We start from the raw sequence: 24,057 nt of genomic DNA, 5'->3' as shown, positions 1-24,057 counted from the left end.
CACTAATCCTAATCGCTGTGAACCCAGTCCACACGCACTAATCCTGATCGCTGTTGAACCCAGTCCACACACACTAATCCTGATCACTGTTGAACCCAGTCCACACACTAATCCTGATCACTGTTGAACCCAGTCCACACACTAATCCTGATCGCTGTTGAAGTCCGTCCACACACTAATCCTAATCGCTGTTGAACCCAGTCCGCACGCACTAATCCTGATCGCTGTTGAACTCGGTCCACACACACTAATCCTGATCACTGTTGAACCCAGTCCACACACTAATCCTGATCACTGTTGAACCCAGTCCACACACACTAATCCTGATCGCTGTTGAACTACGTCCACACACTAATCCTGATCGCTGTTGAACCCAGTCCACACACACTAATCCTGATCGCTGTTGAACTCCGTCCACACACTAACCCTGATCGCTGTTGAACTCCGTCCACACACTGATCCTGATTGCTGTTGAACTCCGTCCACACACTAATCCTGATCGCTGTTAAACCCGGTCCACACACACTAATCCTGATCACTGTTGAACCCAGTCCACACACACTAATCCTGATCGCTGCTGAACTCCGTCCACACACTAATCCTGATCGCTGTTGAACCCAGTCCACACACTAATCCTGATCGCTGTTGAACTCCGTCCACACACTAATCCTGATCGCTGTTGAACCCAGTCCACACACTAACCCTGATCGCTGTTGAACTCCGTCCACACACTAATCTTGATCGCTGTTGAACTCCGTCCACACACTAACCCTGATCGCTGTTGAACCCAGTCCACACGCACTAATCCTGATCACTGTTGAACTCCGTCCACACACTAATCCTGATCGCTGTTGAACTCCGTCCACACACTAATCCTGTTCGCTGTTGAACTCCGTCCACACACGAACCCTGATCGCTGTTGAACTCCGTCCACACACTGATCCTGATCGCTGTTGAACTCCGTCCACACACTAATCCTGATCGCCGTTTAACCCAGTCCACACACTAATCTTGATCGCTGTTGAACTCCGTCCACACACTAATCCTGATCGCTGTTGTACCCAGTCCACACACACTAATTCTGATCGCTGTTGAACCCAGTCCACACGCACTAATCCTGATCGCTGTTGAACCCAGTCCACACACACTAATCCTGATCACTGTTGAACCCAGTCCACACACTAATCCTGATCACTGTTGAACCCAGTCCACACACTAATCCTGAACGCTGTTGAAGTCCGTCCACACACTAATCCTAATCGCTGTTGAACCCAGTCCGCACGCACTAATCCTGATCGCTGTTGAACTCGGTCCACACACACTAATCCTGATCACTGTTGAACCCAGTCCACACACTAATCCTGATCACTGTTGAACCCAGTCCACACACACTAATCCTGATCGCTGTTGAACTACGTCCACACACTAATCCTGATCGCTGTTGAACCCAGTCCACACACACTAATCCTGATCGCTGTTGAACTCCGTCCACACACTAATCCTGTTCGCTGTTGAACTCCGTCCACACACTAACCCTGATCGCTGTTGAACTCCGTCCACACACTGATCCTGATTGCTGTTGAACTCCGTCCACACACTAATCCTGATCGCTGTTAAACCCGGTCCACACACACTAATCCTGATCACTGTTGAACCCAGTCCACACACACTAATCCTGATCGCTGCTGAACTCCGTCCACACACTAATCCTGATCACTGTTGAACCCAGTCCACACACTAATCCTGATCGCTGTTGAACTCCGTCCACACACTAATCCTGATCGCTGTTGAACCCAGTCCACACACTAACCCTGATCGCTGTTGAACTCCGTCCACACACTAACCCTGATCGCTGTTGAACCCAGTCCACACGCACTAATCCTGATCACTGTTGAACTCCGTCCACACACTAATCCTGATCGCTGTTGAACTCCGTCCACACACTAATCCTGTTCGCTGTTGAACTCCGTCCACACACGAACCCTGATCGCTGTTGAACTCCGTCCACACACTGATCCTGATCGCTGTTGAACTCCGTCCACACACTAATCCTGATCGCCGTTTAACCCAGTCCACACACTAATCTTGATCGCTGTTGAACTCCGTCCACACACTAATCCTGATCGCTGTTGTACCCAGTCCACACACACTAATTCTGATCGCTGTTGAACCCAGTCCACACACTAATCCTGATCGCTGTTGAACTCCGTCCACACACTAATCCCGATCGCTGTTGAACCCAGTCCACACACTAATCCTGATCGCTGTTGATCTCCGTCCACACACTAATCCTGATCGCTGTTAAACCCGGTCCACACACACTAATCCTGATCGCTGTTGAACCCAGTCCACACACACTAATCTTGATCGCTGTTGAACTCCGTCCACACACTATTCTTGATCGCTGTTGAACTCCGTCCACACACTAATCCTGATCGCTGTTGAACTCCGTCCACACACTAATATTGATCGCTGTTGAACTCCGTCCACACACTAATCTTGATCGCTGTTGAACCCAGTCCACACACTAACCCTGTTCGCTGTTGAACTCCGTCCACACACTAATTCTGATAGCTGTTGAACCCTGTCCACACACACTAATCTTGATCGCTGTTGATCCAAGTCGACAACGCACTAATCCTGATCACTGTTGAACCCAGTCTGCGCACACTAATTCTGATCGCTGTTGAACCCAGTCCACACACTAATCCTGATTGCTGTTGAAGTCCGTCCACACAATAATCCTGATCGCTGTTGAACCCAGTCCACACACTAATCCTGATTGCTGTTGAAGTCCGTCCACACAATAATCCTGATCGCTGTTGAACCCAGTCCACACACTAATCTTGATCGCTGTTGAACCCAGTCCACACACTAATCCTGATTGCTGTTGAAGTCCGTCCACACACTAATCCTAATCGCTGTTGAACCCAGTCCACACACACTAATCCTGATCGCTGTTGAACCCAGTCCACACACACTAATGCTGATCGCTGTTGAACCCAGTCCACACACTAATCCTGATCACTGTTGAACCCAGTCCACACACACTAATCCTGATCGCTGTTGAACTCCGTCCACACACTAATCCTGATCGCTGTTGAACCCGGTCCACACACTAATCCTGATCGCTGTTGAACTCCGTCCACACACGAATCCTGATCGTTGTTGAACTCAGTCCACACACTAACCCTGATCGCTGTTGAACTCCGTCCACACACTAATCTTGATCGCTGTTGAACCCAGTCCACACACACTAATCCTGATCGCTGTTGAACTCCGTCCACACACTAATCCTGATCGCTGTTGAACCCAGTCCACACACACTAATCCTGATCGCTGTTGAACTCCATCCACACGCTAATCCTGATCGCTGTTGACCCCAGTCCACACACACTAATCCTGATCGCAGTTGAACTCCGTCCACACACTAATCCTGATCGCTGTTGAACCCAGTCCACACACTAATCCTGATCGCTGTTGAACCGAGTCCACACACACTAATCCTGATCGCTGTTGAACTCCGTCCACACACTAATCCTGATCGCTGTTGAACCCAGTCCACACACTAATCCTGATCGCTGTTGAAGTCCGTCCACACACTAATCCTAATCGCTGTTGAACCCAGTCCACACACTAATCCTGATCACTGTTGAACCCAGTCCACACACACTAATCCTGATCGCTGTTGAACTCCGTCCACACACTAATCCTGATCGCTGTTGAACCCAGTCCACACACACTAATCCTGATTCCTGTTGAACCCAGTCCACACACACTAATCCTGATCGCTGTTGAACTCCGTCCACACACTAATCCTGATCGCTGTTGAACCCAGTCCACACACTAATCCTGATCGCTGTTGAACTCGGTCCACACACACTAATCCTGATCACTGTTGAACCCAGTCCACACACTAATCCTGATCACTGTTGAACCCAGTCCACACACACTAATCCTGATCGCTGTTGAACTCCGTCCACACACTAATCCTGATCGCTGTTGAACCCAGTCCACACACACTAATCCTGATTCCTGTTGAACCCAGTCCACACACACTAATCCTGATCGCTGTTGAACTCCGTCCACACACTAATCCTGATCGCTGTTGAACCCAGTCCACACACTAATCCTGATCGCTGTTGAACTCCGTCCACACATTAATCCTGATGGCTGTTGAACCCAGTCCACACACTAACCCTGATCGCTGTTGAACTCCGTCCACACACTAATCTTGATCGCTGTTGAACTCCGTCCACACACTAACCCTGATCGCTGTTGAACCCAGTCCACACACACTAATCCTGATCACTGTTGAACTCCGTCCACACACTAATCCTGATCGCTGTTGAACTCCGTCCACACACTAATCCTGTTCGCTGTTGAACTCCGTCCACACACTAACCCTGATCGCTGTTGAACTCCGTCCACACACTGATCCTGATTGCTGTTGAACTCCGTCCACACACTAATCCTGATCGCTGTTAAACCCGGTCCACACACACTAATCCTGATCACTGTTGAACCCAGTCCACACACACTAATCCTGATCGCTGCTGATCTCCGTCCACACACTAATCCTGATCGCTGTTGAACCCAGTCCACACACTAATCCTGATCGCTGTTGAACTCCGTCCACACACTAATCCTGATCGCTGTTGAACTCAGTCCACACACTAACCCTGATCGCTGTTGAACTCCGTCCACACACTAATCTTGATCGCTGTTGAACCCAGTCCACACACACTAATCCTGATCGCTGTTGAACTCCGTCCACACACTAATCCTGATCGCTGTTGAACCCGGTCCACACACTAATCCTGATCGCTGTTGAACTCCGTCCACACACGAATCCTGATCGTTGTTGAACTCAGTCCACACACTAACCCTGATCGCTGTTGAACTCCGTCCACACACTAATCTTGATCGCTGTTGAACCCAGTCCACACACACTAATCCTGATCGCTGTTGAACTCCGTCCACACACTAATCTTGATCGCTTTTGAACTCCGTCCACACACTAATCCTGATCGCTGTTGTACCCAGTCCACACACACTAATCTTGATCGCTGTTGATCCCAGTCGACAACGCACTAATCCTGATCACTGTTGAACCCAGTCTACGCACACTACTTCTGATCGCTGTTGAACCCTGTCTACACACACTAATCCTGATCGCTGTTGAACCCAGTCCACACACTAATCCTGATCGCTGTTGAACTCCGTCCACACACACTAATCCTGATCGCTGTTAAGCCCGGTCCACACACAGTAATCCTAATCGCTGTTGAACCCAGTCCACACAATAATCCTGATCGCTGTTGTACCCTGTCCACACACACTAATCCTGATCGCTGTTGAACTCCGACCACACACTAATCTTGATCGCTGTTGAACCCAGTCAACGCACACTAATTCTGATCGCTGTTGAACCCAGTCCCCACACTAATCCTGATCGCTGTTGAACTCCGTCCACACACACTAATCCTGATCGCTGTTGAACCCAGTCCACACACACTAATCCTGATCGCTGTTGAACTCCGTCCACACACTAATCCTGATCGCTGTTAAACCCAGTCCACACACACTAATCTTGATCGCTGTTGATCCCAGTCGACAACGCGTTAATCCTGATCACTGTTGAACCCAGTCCACACACACTAATTCTGATCGCTGTTGAACTCTGTCTACACACACTAATCTTGATCGCTGTTGATCCCAGTCGACAACGCAGTAATCCTGATCTCTGTTGAACCCAGTCTACGCACACTAATTCTGATCGCTGTTGAACTCTGTCTACACACACTAATCTTGATCGCTGTTGATCCCAGTCGTCAACGCACTAATCCTGATCACTGTTGAACCCAGTCCACACACTAATCCTGTTCACTGTTGAACTCCGTCCACACACTAAACCTGATAGCTGTTGAACCCAGTCCCCACACACTAATCTTGATCGCTGTTGAACCCTGTCTACACACACTAATCTTGATCGCTGTTGAACCCAGTCCACACACTAATCCTGATCGCTGTTGAAGTACGTCCACACACTAATCCTAATCGCTGTTGAACCCAGTCCACACGCACTAATCCTGATCGCTGTTGAACCCAGTCCACACACACTAATCCTGATCACTGTTGAACCCAGTCCACACACTAATCCTGATCACTGTTGAACCCAGTCCACACACTAATCCTGATCGCTGTTGAAGTCCGTCCACACACTAATCCTAATCGCTGTTGAACCCAGTCCGCACGCACTAATCCTGATCGCTGTTGAACTCGGTCCACACACACTAATCCTGTTCGCTGTTGAACCCAGTCCACACACTAACCCTGATCGCTGTTGAACTCCGTCCACACACTGATCCTGATTGCTGTTGAACTCCGTCCACACACTAATCCTGATCGCTGTTAAACCCGGTCCACACACACTAATCCTGATCACTGTTGAACCCAGTCCACACACACTAATCCTGATCGCTGCTGAACTCCGTCCACACACTAATCCTGATCGCTGTTGAACCCAGTCCACACACTAATCCTGATCGCTGTTGAACTCCGTCCACACACTAATCCTGATCGCTGTTGAACCCAGTCCACACACTAACCCTGATCGCTGTTGAACTCCGTCCACACACTAATCTTGATCGCTGTTGAACTCCGTCCACACACTAACCCTGATCGCTGTTGAACCCAGTCCACACGCACTAATCCTGATCACTGTTGAACTCCGTCCACACACTAATCCTGATCGCTGTTGAACTCCGTCCACACACTAATCCTGTTCGCTGTTGAACTCCGTCCACACACGAACCCTGATCGCTGTTGAACTCCGTCCACACACTGATCCTGATCGCTGTTGAACTCCGTCCACACACTAATCCTGATCGCCGTTTAACCCAGTCCACACACTAATCTTGATCGCTGTTGAACTCCGTCCACACACTAATCCTGATCGCTGTTGTACCCAGTCCACACACACTAATTCTGATCGCTGTTGAACCCAGTCCACACACTAATCCTGATCGCTGTTGAACTCCGTCCACACACTAATCCCGATCGCTGTTGAACCCAGTCCACACACTAATCCTGATCGCTGTTGATCTCCGTCCACACACTAATCCTGATCGCTGTTAAACCCGGTCCACACACACTAATCCTGATCGCTGTTGAACCCAGTCCACACACACTAATCTTGATCGCTGTTGAACTCCGTCCACACACTATTCTTGATCGCTGTTGAACTCCGTCCACACACTAATCCTGATCGCTGTTGAACTCCGTCCACACACTAATATTGATCGCTGTTGAACTCCGTCCACACACTAATCTTGATCGCTGTTGAACCCAGTCCACACACTAACCCTGTTCGCTGTTGAACTCCGTCCACACACTAATTCTGATAGCTGTTGAACCCTGTCCACACACACTAATCTTGATCGCTGTTGATCCAAGTCGACAACGCACTAATCCTGATCACTGTTGAACCCAGTCTGCGCACACTAATTCTGATCGCTGTTGAACCCAGTCCACACACTAATCCTGATTGCTGTTGAAGTCCGTCCACACAATAATCCTGATCGCTGTTGAACCCAGTCCACACACTAATCCTGATTGCTGTTGAAGTCCGTCCACACAATAATCCTGATCGCTGTTGAACCCAGTCCACACACTAATCCTGATTGCTGTTGAAGTCCGTCCACACACTAATCCTAATCGCTGTTGAACCCAGTCCACACACACTAATCCTGATCGCTGTTGAACGCAGTCCACACACACTAATGCTGATCGCTGTTGAACCCAGTCCACACACTAATCCTGATCACTGTTGAACCCAGTCCACACACACTAATCCTGATCGCTGTTGAACTCCGTCCACACACTAATCCTGATCGCTGTTGAACCCGGTCCACACACTAATCCTGATCGCTGTTGAACTCCGTCCACACACGAATCCTGATCGTTGTTGAACTCAGTCCACACACTAACCCTGATCGCTGTTGAACTCCGTCCACACACTAATCTTGATCGCTGTTGAACCCAGTCCACACACACTAATCCTGATCGCTGTTGAACTCCGTCCACACACTAATCCTGATCGCTGTTGAACCCAGTCCACACACACTAATCCTGATCGCTGTTGAACTCCATCCACACGCTAATCCTGATCGCTGTTGACCCCAGTCCACACACACTAATCCTGATCGCAGTTGAACTCCGTCCACACACTAATCCTGATCGCTGTTGAACCCAGTCCACACACTAATCCTGATCGCTGTTGAACCGAGTCCACACACACTAATCCTGATCGCTGTTGAACTCCGTCCACACACTAATCCTGATCGCTGTTGAACCCAGTCCACACACTAATCCTGATCGCTGTTGAAGTCCGTCCACACACTAATCCTAATCGCTGTTGAACCCAGTCCACACACTAATCCTGATCACTGTTGAACCCAGTCCACACACACTAATCCTGATCGCTGTTGAACTCCGTCCACACACTAATCCTGATCGCTGTTGAACCCAGTCCACACACACTAATCCTGATTCCTGTTGAACCCAGTCCACACACACTAATCCTGATCGCTGTTGGACTCCGTCCACACACTAATCCTGATCGCTGTTGAACCCAGTCCACACACTAATCCTGATCGCTGTTGAACTCGGTCCACACACACTAATCCTGATCACTGTTGAACCCAGTCCACACACTAATCCTGATCACTGTTGAACCCAGTCCACACACACTAATCCTGATCGCTGTTGAACTCCGTCCACACACTAATCCTGATCGCTGTTGAACCCAGTCCACACACACTAATCCTGATTCCTGTTGAACCCAGTCCACACACACTAATCCTGATCGCTGTTGAACTCCGTCCACACACTAATCCTGATCGCTGTTGAACCCAGTCCACACACTAATCCTGATCGCTGTTGAACTCCGTCCACACATTAATCCTGATGGCTGTTGAACCCAGTCCACACACTAACCCTGATCGCTGTTGAACTCCGTCCACACACTAATCTTGATCGCTGTTGAACTCCGTCCACACACTAACCCTGATCGCTGTTGAACCCAGTCCACACACACTAATCCTGATCACTGTTGAACTCCGTCCACACACTAATCCTGATCGCTGTTGAACTCCGTCCACACACTAATCCTGTTCGCTGTTGAACTCCGTCCACACACTAACCCTGATCGCTGTTGAACTCCGTCCACACACTGATCCTGATTGCTGTTGAACTCCGTCCACACACTAATCCTGATCGCTGTTAAACCCGGTCCACACACACTAATCCTGATCACTGTTGAACCCAGTCCACACACACTAATCCTGATCGCTGCTGAACTCCGTCCACACACTAATCCTGATCGCTGTTGAACCCAGTCCACACACTAATCCTGATCGCTGTTGAACTCCGTCCACACACTAATCCTGATCGCTGTTGAACTCAGTCCACACACTAACCCTGATCGCTGTTGAACTCCGTCCACACACTAATCTTGATCGCTGTTGAACCCAGTCCACACACACTAATCCTGATCGCTGTTGAACTCCGTCCACACACTAATCCTGATCGCTGTTGAACCCGGTCCACACACTAATCCTGATCGCTGTTGAACTCCGTCCACACACGAATCCTGATCGTTGTTGAACTCAGTCCACACACTAACCCTGATCGCTGTTGAACTCCGTCCACACACTAATCTTGATCGCTGTTGAACCCAGTCCACACACACTAATCCTGATCGCTGTTGAACTCCGTCCACACACTAATCTTGATCGCTTTTGAACTCCGTCCACACACTAATCCTGATCGCTGTTGTACCCAGTCCACACACACTAATCTTGATCGCTGTTGATCCCAGTCGACAACGCACTAATCCTGATCACTGTTGAACCCAGTCTACGCACACTACTTCTGATCGCTGTTGAACCCTGTCTACACACACTAATCCTGATCGCTGTTGAACCCAGTCCACACACTAATCCTGATCGCTGTTGAACTCCGTCCACACACACTAATCCTGATCGCTGTTAAGCCCGGTCCACACACAGTAATCCTAATCGCTGTTGAACCCAGTCCACACAATAATCCTGATCGCTGTTGTACCCTGTCCACACACACTAATCCTGATCGCTGTTGAACTCCGACCACACACTAATCTTGATCGCTGTTGAACCCAGTCAACGCACACTAATTCTGATCGCTGTTGAACCCAGTCCCCACACTAATCCTGATCGCTGTTGAACTCCGTCCACACACACTAATCCTGATCGCTGTTGAACCCAGTCCACACACACTAATCCTGATCGCTGTTGAACTCCGTCCACACACTAATCCTGATCGCTGTTGAACCCAGTCCACACACTAATCCTGATCGCTGTTGAACTCCGTCCACACACACTAATCCTGATCGCTGTTGAACCCAGTCCTCACACACTAATCTTGATCGCTGTTAAACTCCATCCACACACTAATCTTGATCGCTGTTGAACTCCGTCCACACACTTATCTTGATCGCTGTTGAACTCCGTCCACACACTAATCCTGATCGCTGTTGAACCCAGTCCACACACACTAATCTTGATCGCTGTTGAACCCAGTCCACACACTAACCCTGTTCGCTGTTGAAGTCCGTCCACACACTAATCCTAATCGCTGTTGAACCTAGTCCACACACACTAATCCTGATCGCTGTTGAACCCAGTCCACACACTAATCTTGATCCCTGTTGAACCCAGTCTACACACTAATCCTGATTGCTGTTGAAGTCCGTCCACACACTAATCCTAATCGCTGTTGAACCAAGTCCACACACTAATCTTGATCGCTGTTGAACTCCGTCCACACACTAATCCTGATGGCTGTTGTACCCAGTCCACACACACTAATTCTGATCGCTGTTGAACCCAGTCCACACACTAATCCTGATCACTGTTGAACTCCGTCCACACACTAATCCTGATCGCTGTTGAACTCCATCCACACACTAATCCCGATCGCTGTTGAACCCAGTCCACACACACTAATCTTGATTGCTGTTGAACTCCATCCACACACTAATCTTGATCGCTTTTGAACTCCGTCCACACACTAATCCTGATCGCTGTTGAACTCCGTCCACACACTAATCTTGATCGCTGTTGATCCAAGTCGACAAAGCACTAATCCTGATCACTGTTGAACCCAGTCAACGCACACTAATTCTGATCGCTGTCGAACCCTGTCTACACACACTAATCTTGATCGCTGTTGAACCCAGTCCACACACTAATCTTGATCGCTGTTGAACTCAGTCCACACACTAATCTTGATCGCTGTTGAACCCAGTCCACACACTAATCCTGATTGCTGTTGAAGTCCGTCCACACAATAATCCTGATCGCTGTTGAACCCAGTCCACACACACTAATCCTGATCGCTGTTGAACCCAGTCCACACACACTAATCCTGATCGCTGTTGAACCCAGTCCACACACACTAATCCTGATCGCTGTTGAACTCCATCCACACACTAATCCTGATCGCTGTTGAACCCAGTCCACACACACTAATCCTGATCGCTGTTGAACTCCATCCACACACTAATCCTGATCGCTGTTGAACCCAGTCCACACACACTAATCCTGATCGCTGTTGAACTCCGTCCAGACACTAATCCTGATCGCTGTTGAACTCCGTCCACACACTAATCCTGATCGCTGTTAAACCCAGTCCACACACACTAATCTTGATCGCTGTTGATCCCAGTCGACAACGCACTAATCCTGATCACTGTTGAACCCCGTCTACGCACACTAATTCTGATCGCTGTTGAACTCTGGCTACACACACTAATCTTGATCGCTGTTGATCCCAGTCGACAACGCACTAATCCTGATCACTGTTGAACCCAGTCTACGCACACTAATTCTGATCGCTATTGAACTCTGTCTACACACACTAATCTTGATCTCTGTTGATCCCAGTCGACAACGCACTAATCCTGATCACTGTTGAACCCAGTCTACGCACACTAATTCTGATCGCTGTTGAACTCTGTCTACACACACTAATCTTGATCGCTGTTGAACCCAGTCCACACACTAATCCTGTTCGCTGTTGAACTCCGTCCACACACTAATCCTGATAGCTGTTGAACCCAGTCCACACACACTAATCTTGATCTCTGTTGATCCCAGTCGACAGCGCACTAATCCTGATCACTGTTGAACCCAGTCTACGCACACTAATTCTGATCGCTGTTGAACTCTGTCTACACACTAATCCTAATCGCTGTTGAACCCAGTCCACACACTAATCCTGTTCGCTGTTGAACTCCGTCCACACACTAATCCTGATCGCTGTTGAACCCAGTCCACACACTAATCCTGATCGCTGTTGAACTCCGTCCACACACACTAATCCTGATCGCTGTTGAACCCAGTCCACACACACTAATCCTGATCGCTGTTGAAGTCCGTCCACACACTAATCCTGATCGCTGTTAAGCCCGGTCCACACACACTAATCCTAATCGCTGTTGAACCCAGTCCACACACTAATCCTGATCGCTGTTGTACCCTGTCCACACACACTAATCCTGATCGCTGTTGAACTCCGACCACACACTAATCTTGATCGCTGTTGAACCCAGTCAACGCACACTAATTCTGATCGCTGTTGAACCCAGTCCACACACTAATCCTGATCGCTGTTGAACTCCGTCCACACACACTAATCCTGATCGCTGTTGAACCCAGTACACACACACTAATCCTGATCGCTGTTGAACTCCGTCCACACACTAATCCTGATCGCTGTTGAACTCCGTCCACACACTAATCCTGATCACTGTTGAACTCCGTCCACACACTCATCCTGATCGCTGTTTAACCCAGTCCACACACACTAATCTTGATTGCTGTTGAACTCCGTCCACACACTAATCCTGATCGCTGTTGAACTCCGTCCACACACTAATCTTGATCGCTGTTGAACTCCGTCCGCACACTAATCCTGATCGCTGTTGAACCCAGTCCACACACTAATCCTGATCGCTGTTGAACTCCGTCCACACACTAATCCTGATCGCTGTTGAACCCAGTCCACACACACTAATCCTGATCGCTGTTGAACTCCGTCCACACACTAATCCTGATAGCTGTTGAACCCAGTCCACACACACTAATCTTGATCGCTGTTGAACCCAGTCCACACACTAATCCTGATCGCTGTTGAACTCCGTCCACACACTAATCTTGATAGCTGTTGAACCCAGTCCACACACACTAATCTTGATCGCTGTTGATCCCAGTCGACAACGCACTAATCCTGATCACTGTTGAACCCAGTCTACGCACACTAATTCTGATCGCTGTTGAACCCAGTCCACACACTAATCCTGATTGCTGTTGAACCCAGTCCACACACTAATTCTGATCGCTGTTGAACCCAGTCCACACACTAATCCTGATCGCTGTTGAAGTCCGTCCACACACTAATCATGGTCGCTGTTGAACCCAGTCCACACACACTAATCCTGATCGCTGCTGAACTCCGTCCACACACTAATCCTGATCGCTGTTGAACCCAGTCCACACACTAATCCTGATCGCTGTTGAACTCCGTCCACACACTAATCCTGATCGCTGTTGAACCCAGTCCACACACTAACCCTGATCGCTGTTGAACTCCGTCCACACACTAATCTTGATCGCTGTTGAACTCCGTCCACACACTAACCCTGATCGCTGTTGAACCCAGTCCACACGCACTAATCCTGATCACTGTTGAACTCCGTCCACACACTAATCCTGATCGCTGTTGAACTCCGTCCACACACTAATCCTGTTCGCTGTTGAACTCCGTCCACACACGAACCCTGATCGCTGTTGAACTCCGTCCACACACTGATCCTGATCGCTGTTGAACTCCGTCCACACACTAATCCTGATCGCCGTTTAACCCAGTCCACACACTAATCTTGATCGCTGTTGAACTCCGTCCACACACTAATCCTGATCGCTGTTGTACCCAGTCCACACACACTAATTCTGATCGCTGTTGAACCCAGTCCACACACTAATCCTGATCGCTGTTGAACTCCGTCCACACACTAATCCCGATCGCTGTTGAACCCAGTCCACACACTAATCCTGATCGCTGTTGATCTCCGTCCACACACTAATCCTGATCGCTGTTAAACCCGGTCCACACACACTAATCCTGATCGCTGTTGAACCCAGTCCACACACACTAATCTTGATCGCTGTTGAACTCCGTCCACACACTATTCTTGATCGCTGTTGAACTCCGTCCACACACTAATCCTGATCGCTGTTGAACTCCGTCCACACACTAATATTGATCGCTGTTGAACTCCGTCCACACACTAATCTTGATCGCTGTTGAACCCAGTCCACACACTAACCCTGTTCGCTGTTGAACTCCGTCCACACACTAATTCTGATAGCTGTTGAACCCTGTCCACACACACTAATCTTGATCGCTGTTGATCCAAGTCGACAACGCACTAATCCTGATCACTGTTGAACCCAGTCTGCGCACACTAATTCTGATCGCTGTTGAACCCAGTCCACACACTAATCCTGATTGCTGTTGAAGTCCGTCCACACAATAATCCTGATCGCTGTTGAACCCAGTCCACACACTAATCCTGATTGCTGTTGAAGTCCGTCCACACAATAATCCTGATCGCTGTTGAACCCAGTCCACACACTAATCCTGATTGCTGTTGAATTCCGTCCACACACTAATCCTAATCGCTGTTGAACCCAGTCCACACACACTAATCCTGATCGCTGTTGAACGCAGTCCACACACACTAATGCTGATCGCTGTTGAACCCAGTCCACACACTAATCCTGATCACTGTTGAACCCAGTCCACACACACTAATCCTGATCGCTGTTGAACTCCGTCCACACACTAATCCTGATCGCTGTTGAACCCGGTCCACACACTAATCCTGATCGCTGTTGAACTCCGTCCACACACGAATCCTGATCGTTGTTGAACTCAGTCCACACACTAACCCTGATCGCTGTTGAACTCCGTCCACACACTAATCTTGATCGCTGTTGAACCCAGTCCACACACACTAATCCTGATCGCTGTTGAACTCCGTCCACACACTAATCCTGATCGCTGTTGAACCCAGTCCACACACACTAATCCTGATCGCTGTTGAACTCCATCCACACGCTAATCCTGATCGCTGTTGACCCCAGTCCACACACACTAATCCTGATCGCAGTTGAACTCCGTCCACTCACTAATCCTGATCGCTGTTGAACCCAGTCCACACACTAATCCTGATCGCTGTTGAACCGAGTCCACACACACTAATCCTGATCGCTGTTGAACTCCGTCCACACACTAATCCTGATCGCTGTTGAACCCAGTCCACACACTAATCCTGATCGCTGTTGAAGTCCGTCCACACACTAATCCTAATCGCTGTTGAACCCAGTCCACACACTAATCCTGATCACTGTTGAACCCAGTCCACACACACTAATCCTGATCGCTGTTGAACTCCGTCCACACACTAATCCTGATCGCTGTTGAACCCAGTCCACACACACTAATCCTGATTCCTGTTGAACCCAGTCCACACACACTAATCCTGATCGCTGTTGAACTCCGTCCACACACTAATCCTGATCGCTGTTGAACCCAGTCCACACACTAATCCTGATCGCTGTTGAACTCGGTCCACACACACTAATCCTGATCACTGTTGAACCCAGTCCACACACTAATCCTGATCACTGTTGAACCCAGTCCACACACACTAATCCTGATCGCTGTTGAACTCCGTCCACACACTAATCCTGATCGCTGTTGAACCCAGTCCACACACACTAATCCTGATTCCTGTTGAACCCAGTCCACACACACTAATCCTGATCGCTGTTGAACTCCGTCCACACACTAATCCTGATCGCTGTTGAACCCAGTCCACACACTAATCCTGATCGCTGTTGAACTCCGTCCACACATTAATCCTGATGGCTGTTGAACCCAGTCCACACACTAACCCTGATCGCTGTTGAACTCCGTCCACACACTAATCTTGATCGCTGTTGAACTCCGTCCACACACTAACCCTGATCGCTGTTGAACCCAGTCCACACACACTAATCCTGATCACTGTTGAACTCCGTCCACACACTAATCCTGATCGCTGTTGAACTCCGTCCACACACTAATCCTGTTCGCTGTTGAACTCCGTCCACACACTAACCCTGATCGCTGTTGAACTCCGTCCACACACTGATCCTGATTGCTGTTGAACTCCGTCCACACACTAATCCTGATCGCTGTTAAACCCGGTCCACACACACTAATCCTGATCACTGTTGAACCCAGTCCACACACACTAATCCTGATCGCTGCTGAACTCCGTCCACACACTAATCCTGATCGCTGTTGAACCCAGTCCACACACTAATCCTGATCGCTGTTGAACTCCGTCCACACACTAATCCTGATCGCTGTTGAACTCAGTCCACACACTAACCCTGATCGCTGTTGAACTCCGTCCACACACTAATCTTGATCGCTGTTGAACCCAGTCCACACACACTAATCCTGATCGCTGTTGAACTCCGTCCACACACTAATCCTGATCGCTGTTGAACCCGGTCCACACACTAATCCTGATCGCTGTTGAACTCCGTCCACACACGAATCCTGATCGTTGTTGAACTCAGTCCACACACTAACCCTGATCGCTGTTGAACTCCGTCCACACACTAATCTTGATCGCTGTTGAACCCAGTCCACACACACTAATCCTGATCGCTGTTGAACTCCGTCCACACACTAATCTTGATCGCTTTTGAACTCCGTCCACACACTAATCCTGATCGCTGTTGTACCCAGTCCACACACACTAATCTTGATCGCTGTTGATCCCAGTCGACAACGCACTAATCCTGATCACTGTTGAACCCAGTCTACGCACACTACTTCTGATCGCTGTTGAACCCTGTCTACACACACTAATCCTGATCGCTGTTGAACCCAGTCCACACACTAATCCTGATCGCTGTTGAACTCCGTCCACACACACTAATCCTGATCGCTGTTAAGCCCGGTCCACACACAGTAATCCTAATCGCTGTTGAACCCAGTCCACACACTAATCCTGATCGCTGTTGAACCCAGTCCACACACACTAATCCTGATCGCTGTTGAACTCCGTCCACACACTAATCCTGATCGCTGTTGAACCCAGTCCACACACTAATCCTGATCGCTGTTGAACTCCGTCCACACACACTAATCCTGATCGCTGTTGAACCCAGTCCTCACACACTAATCTTGATCGCTGTTGAACTCCATCCACACACTAATCTTGATCGCTGTTGAACTCCGTCCACACACTTATCTTGATCGCTGTTGAACTCCGTCCACACACTAATCCTGATCGCTGTTGAACCCAGTCCACACACACTAATCTTGATCGCTGTTGAACCCAGTCCACACACTAACCCTGTTCGCTGTTGAAGTCCGTCCACACACTAATCCTAATCGCTGTTGAACCTAGTCCACACACACTAATCCTGATCGCTGTTGAACCCAGTCCACACACTAATCTTGATCCCTGTTGAACCCAGTCTACACACTAATCCTGATTGCTGTTGAAGTCCGTCCACACACTAATCCTAATCGCTGTTGAACCAAGTCCACACACTAATCTTGATCGCTGTTGAACTCCGTCCACACACTAATCCTGATGGCTGTTGTACCCAGTCCACACACACTAATTCTGATCGCTGTTGAACCCAGTCCACACACTAATCCTGATCACTGTTGAACTCCGTCCACACACTAATCCTGATCGCTGTTGAACTCCATCCACACACTAATCCCGATCGCTGTTGAACCCAGTCCACACACACTAATCTTGATTGCTGTTGAACTCCATCCACACACTAATCTTGATCGCTTTTGAACTCCGTCCACACACTAATCCTGATCGCTGTTGAACTCCGTCCACACACTAATCTTGATCGCTGTTGATCCAAGTCGACAAAGCACTAATCCTGATCACTGTTGAACCCAGTCAACGCACACTAATTCTGATCGCTGTCGAACCCTGTCTACACACACTAATCTTGATCGCTGTTGAACCCAGTCCACACACTAATCTTGATCGCTGTTGAACTCAGTCCACACACTAATCTTGATCGCTGTTGAACCCAGTCCACACACTAATCCTGATTGCTGTTGAAGTCCGTCCACACAATAATCCTGATCGCTGTTGAACCCAGTCCACACACACTAATCCTGATCGCTGTTGAACCCAGTCCACACACACTAATCCTGATCGCTGTTGAACCCAGTCCACACACACTAATCCTGATCGCTGTTGAACTCCATCCACACACTAATCCTGATCGCTGTTGAACCCAGTCCACACACACTAATCCTGATCGCTGTTGAACTCCATCCACACACTAATCCTGATCGCTGTTGAACCCAGTCCACACACACTAATCCTGATCGCTGTTGAACTCCGTCCAGACACTAATCCTGATCGCTGTTGAACTCCGTCCACACACTAATCCTGATCGCTGTTAAACCCAGTCCACACACACTAATCTTGATCGCTGTTGATCCCAGTCGACAACGCACTAATCCTGATCACTGTTGAACCCCGTCTACGCACACTAATTCTGATCGCTGTTGAACTCTGGCTACACACACTAATCTTGATCGCTGTTGATCCCAGTCGACAACGCACTAATCCTGATCACTGTTGAACCCAGTCTACGCACACTAATTCTGATCGCTATTGAACTCTGTCTACACACACTAATCTTGATCTCTGTTGATCCCAGTCGACAACGCACTAATCCTGATCACTGTTGAACCCAGTCTACGCACACTAATTCTGATCGCTGTTGAACTCTGTCTACACACACTAATCTTGATCGCTGTTGAACCCAGTCCACACACTAATCCTGTTCGCTGTTGAACTCCGTCCACACACTAATCCTGATAGCTGTTGAACCCAGTCCACACACACTAATCTTGATCTCTGTTGATCCCAGTCGACAGCGCACTAATCCTGATCACTGTTGAACCCAGTCTACGCACACTAATTCTGATCGCTGTTGAACTCTGTCTACACACTAATCCTAATCGCTGTTGAACCCAGTCCACACACTAATCCTGTTCGCTGTTGAACTCCGTCCACACACTAATCCTGATCGCTGTTGAACCCAGTCCACACACTAATCCTGATCGCTGTTGAACTCCGTCCACACACACTAATCCTGATCGCTGTTGAACCCAGTCCACACACACTAATCCTGATCGCTGTTGAAGTCCGTCCACACACTAATCCTGATCGCTGTTAAGCCCGGTCCACACACACTAATCCTAATCGCTGTTGAACCCAGTCCACACACTAATCCTGATCGCTGTTGTACCCTGTCCACACACACTAATCCTGATCGCTGTTGAACTCCGACCACACACTAATCTTGATCGCTGTTGAACCCAGTCAACGCACACTAATTCTGATCGCTGTTGAACCCAGTCCACACACTAATCCTGATCGCTGTTGAACTCCGTCCACACACACTAATCCTGATCGCTGTTGAACCCAGTACACACACACTAATCCTGATCGCTGTTGAACTCCGTCCACACACTAATCCTGATCGCTGTTGAACTCCGTCCACACACTAATCCTGATCACTGTTGAACTCCGTCCACACACTCATCCTGATCGCTGTTTAACCCAGTCCACACACACTAATCTTGATTGCTGTTGAACTCCGTCCACACACTAATCCTGATCGCTGTTGAACTCCGTCCACACACTAATCTTGATCGCTGTTGAACTCCGTCCGCACACTAATCCTGATCGCTGTTGAACCCAGTCCACACACTAATCCTGATCGCTGTTGAACTCCGTCCACACACTAATCCTGATCGCTGTTGAACCCAGTCCACACACACTAATCCTGATCGCTGTTGAACTCCGTCCACACACTAATCCTGATAGCTGTTGAACCCAGTCCACACACACTAATCTTGATCGCTGTTGAACCCAGTCCACACACTAATCCTGATCGCTGTTGAACTCCGTCCACACACTAATCTTGATAGCTGTTGAACCCAGTCCACACACACTAATCTTGATCGCTGTTGATCCCAGTCGACAACGCACTAATCCTGATCACTGTTGAACCCAGTCTACGCACACTAATTCTGATCGCTGTTGAACCCAGTCCACACACTAATCCTGATTGCTGTTGAACCCAGTCCACACACTAATTCTGATCGCTGTTGAACCCAGTCCACACACTAATCCTGATCGCTGTTGAAGTCCGTCCACACACTAATCATGGTCGCTGTTAAGCCCAGTCCACACACACTAATCTTGATCGCTGTTGAACTCCGTCCACACACTAATCCTGATCGCTGTTGAACCCAGTCCACACACACTAATCTTGATCGCTGTTGAACCCAGTCCACACACTATTCCTGATCGCTGTTGAACTCCGTCCACACACTAATCCTGATCGCTGTTAAACCCAGTCCACACACACTAATCCTGATCGCTGTTGAACTCCGTCCACACACTAATCCTGATCGCTGTTGAACCCAGTCCACACACTAATCCTGATCGCTGTTGAACTCCGTCTACACACACTAATCCTGATCGCTGTTGAACCCAGTCCCCACACACTAATCCTGATCGCTGTTGAACTCCGTCCACACACTAATCCTGATCACTGTTGAACTCCGTCCACACACTAATCCTGATAGCTGTTGAACCCAGTCCACACACACTAATCTTGATCGCTGTTGAACTCCGTCCACACACTAATCCTGATCACTGTTGAACTCCGTCCACACACTAATCCTGATAGCTGTTGAACCCAGTCCACACACACTAATCTTGATCGCTGTTGAACCCAGTCCACACACTAATCCTGTTCGCTGTTGAACTCCGTCCACACACTAATCCTGATAGCTGTTGAACCCAGTCCACACACACTAATCTTGATCGCTGTTGAACCCAGTCAACAACGCACTAATCCTGATCACTGTTGAACCCAGTCTACGCACACTAATTCTGATCACTGTTGAACCCAGTCGACACACACTAATCCTGATCGCTGTTGAACCAGTCCACGCACTAATCCTGATCGCTGTTGAACCCAGTCCACACACTAATCCTGATCGCTGTTGAACCCAGTCCACACTAATCCTGATAGCCGTTGACCCCAGTCCACACACTAATCCTGATTGCTGTTGATCCCAGTCCACACACTAATCCTGATCGCTGTTGAACCCAGTCCACACACTAATCCTGATCGCTGTTGAAGTCCGTCCACACACTAATCATGGTCGCTGTTAAGCCCAGTCCACACACACTAATCTTGATCGCTGTTGAACTCCGTCCACACACTAATCCTGATCGCTGTTGAACCCAGTCCACACACACTAATCTTGATCGCTGTTGAACCCAGTCCACACACTATTCCTGATCGCTGTTGAACTCCGTCCACACACTAATCCTGATCGCTGTTGAACCCAGTCCACACACACTAATCCTGATCGCTGTTGAACTCCGTCCACACACTAATCCTGATCGCTGTTGAACCCAGTCCACACACTAATCCTGATCGCTGTTGAACTCCGTCTACACACACTAATCCTGATCGCTGTTGAACCCAGTCCCCACACACTAATCCTGATCGCTGTTGAACTCCGTCCACACACTAATCCTGATCACTGTTGAACTCCGTCCACACACTAATCCTGATAGCTGTTGAACCCAGTCCACACACACTAATCTTGATCGCTGTTGAACTCCGTCCACACACTAATCCTGATCACTGTTGAACTCCGTCCACACACTAATCCTGATAGCTGTTGAACCCAGTCCACACACACTAATCTTGATCGCTGTTGAACCCAGTCCACACACTAATCCTGTTCGCTGTTGAACTCCGTCCACACACTAATCCTGATAGCTGTTGAACCCAGTCCACACACACTAATCTTGATCGCTGTTGAACCCAGTCAACAACGCACTAATCCTGATCACTGTTGAACCCAGTCTACGCACACTAATTCTGATCACTGTTGAACCCAGTCGACACACACTAATCCTGATCGCTGTTGAACCAGTCCACGCACTAATCCTGATCGCTGTTGAACCCAGTCCACACACTAATCCTGATCGCTGTTGAACCCAGTCCACACTAATCCTGATAGCCGTTGACCCCAGTCCACACACTAATCCTGATCGCTGTTGATCCCAGTCCACACACTAATCCTGATCGCTGTTGAATCCAGTCCACACACTAATCTTGATTGCTGTTGAACCCAGTCCACACACTAATCCTGATCGCTGTTGTACCCAGTCCACACACTAATCCTGATCGCTGTTGAACCCAGTCCACACACTAATCCTGATTGCTGTTGAATCCAGTCCACATACTAATCCTGATCACTGTTGAACCCAGTCCACACACAATAATCTTGATTGCTGTTGAACCCAGTCCACACACTAATCCTGATCGCTGTTGTACCCAGTCCACACACTAATCCTGATCGCTGTTGAACCCAGTCCACACACTAATCCTGATTGCTGTTGAATCCAGTCCACATACTAATCCTGATCACTGTTGAACCCAGTCCACACACAATAATCCTGATCGCTGTTGAACCCAGTCCACACACTAATCCTGATCGCTGTTGAACCCAGTCCACACTCACCAATCCTTATGGGCAGAAAAACATTGGAAATGTACATAAAGGAAGACATCCTTTTAGAAGTAAAACATGTCAGCAATAATTGGGCCGTTTATGGAGGGGATATCTGCTTATCCTTGGTCAATGCATATGTGTGCCAGTAAATTTCTAAGTTTTCCGTTACATTCTATGATTCCATATAACTAATATGGAAATGTTACTGGATTAATTTAGGTTTAAAGTGGAGCGGCACAGTGGTTAGCATTGCTGCCTCATGGCGCCGAGAACCCGTGGCCGGGATTGAACCTCAGGTTTGTAACTTGGAAAAGACTCATAAGGGGTGGCACAATGGTTAGCACAGCTGCCTCACATCGCCGAGGACCCAGATTTGATCCTGGCCCTGGGTCACTGACCATTTGGAGTTTGCGCATTCTCCCCGTGTCTGCATGGGTCTCATCCCCACAACTCAAAGATATACAGGGTGGGTGAGTTGGCCATGCTAAAATTGCCCCTTAATTGGAAAAAAAAATTGGGTACTTTAAATTTAAAAAAGATATTGCTCTAAGTTGGGTGGCGACTAAACACATTTGTAATGAGATGTTTTTTACTTACTGGAGAATAAATTGGCGGGCAGCACGGTGGCGCAGTGGTTAGCATTGCTGCCTCACGGTGCCGAGGTCCCAGATTCGATCCCAGCTCTGGGTCACAGTCTGTGTGGAGTTTACACATTCTCCCCGTGTTTGCGTGGATTTTGCCTCCACAACCAAAGATGTGCAGAGTAGGTGGATTGGCCGCGCTAAATTGCCCTTTAATTGGAAAAAGTGAATTGGGTACAAATGATTCTTTCCAAATCCCCAATGCATGTCTATGTCTCAATATTTACAATATTTTCTTTTAAAGGTGACATTTTTAAATTGGCAGTTCAAGTCTGGCACACATTGGTACCCAAAACAAACTCGATCTGTTTGCAACTCTGATTGCAATGAATATCTGTTTGTAACTCTGATTGCAATGAACAATCAAAAGTCCAATTCTTTTGTGCCACAATTGACTGACCAGCTGTATTAAAATCTACTTTGTAAACCTTGTCTGTTTTTCCTGCACAATGATCAAACATTATCTGTATTTTCCATTGGCACCTCATACGAAGCACATACACATGCTGAGTGAGTGCGTGAAATGTTTGTTGTTATAAATATATTTGCTTTTATGATAAATATATTTGCTTTTATGCGTGTGGCATTTTTGTTCTTTCATTCATAGATGAAATAAGATTAAATACAGCATGGTGCCAACTATTCA

General features: G+C 48.4%; 1 protein-coding gene across 1 annotated transcript in view; it reads left to right on the top strand.

Moving 5' to 3' along the window:
- Positions 1–24,057, top strand: part of ift22 (intraflagellar transport 22 homolog (Chlamydomonas)) — a 135,247-nt gene extending 111,190 nt beyond the window's left edge. The window contains exon 5 of the mRNA XM_072469108.1: positions 1–24,057. This exon is cut by the window's left edge and continues 12,477 nt beyond it. The gene's annotated coding sequence lies outside the window, so the exon portion shown is untranslated.

The sequence above is a fragment of the Scyliorhinus torazame genome, chromosome 12 (genome assembly GCF_047496885.1).
Source record: "Scyliorhinus torazame isolate Kashiwa2021f chromosome 12, sScyTor2.1, whole genome shotgun sequence".
Taxonomy (NCBI): Eukaryota; Metazoa; Chordata; class Chondrichthyes; order Carcharhiniformes; family Scyliorhinidae; genus Scyliorhinus; species Scyliorhinus torazame.
This window is presented reverse-complemented; position numbering and strand designations above follow the sequence as displayed.